Below are 730 nucleotides of genomic sequence, written 5' to 3'. Positions count from 1 at the left end.
AAATGCAGGTTTAGACTGATTTTACAATGATTGTTAATCATACTTTCCACTACATTCTATCAACTGAGAAAAAAAATGTAGAACATAGGCATAACTAAATCTGATGAATTTATAACAATGTAGAAAAACTAATATTAATAAATAATAAAACAGAAACAGAAACAAAGATATTACAAAGATATCTACTTACCTTCTTATGAAGCTTCCCATTTTCATGGGTGACAAAAGGATCATAGGAAGTCAACTCCTTTGAACACACCTGTAATCCCAAAATCAGTAAATTGATCTGCCTTAGCAGCCTTCTATAATTTCACATTGGTTTATATTCAGAGTGCAATCTAATTCACTAGCATAAAAATACAGATATGTCTCACTCAGTTAAAATATCCCACTTGATTACCCCAAATCCTTATAACCCTTAAATTGCTGTCCTTGATGGCACTTTACTTTTTATCAGATCCTCCTATATACAATACAAGCATATGCAATGGGTTACACAAGAGAGAGTTTCAACATTAAGATATACAGTATGTCCCATCAGTGTCACTATCATCTGCCCTCTTCAGTCTGATGAGATAAAAAACTTGGCTGTGATTGGTAGGTGTAAGCTGGTAAGGATTGCACATGCTGTGGGGTCATTTTGGCTAACATAAAGGAATGACAGCTGCTCAAGGCTTGAGACCCAGCATCAGTTAAACAGTTGTGGCTTTAGATGACATAAGCAGCATCT

This window comes from Penaeus monodon, chromosome 20 (genome assembly GCF_015228065.2).
Source record: "Penaeus monodon isolate SGIC_2016 chromosome 20, NSTDA_Pmon_1, whole genome shotgun sequence".
Taxonomy (NCBI): domain Eukaryota; kingdom Metazoa; phylum Arthropoda; class Malacostraca; order Decapoda; family Penaeidae; genus Penaeus; species Penaeus monodon.
The sequence above is the reverse complement of the archived record's forward strand: the minus strand, read 5'-3'. Positions refer to the sequence as shown.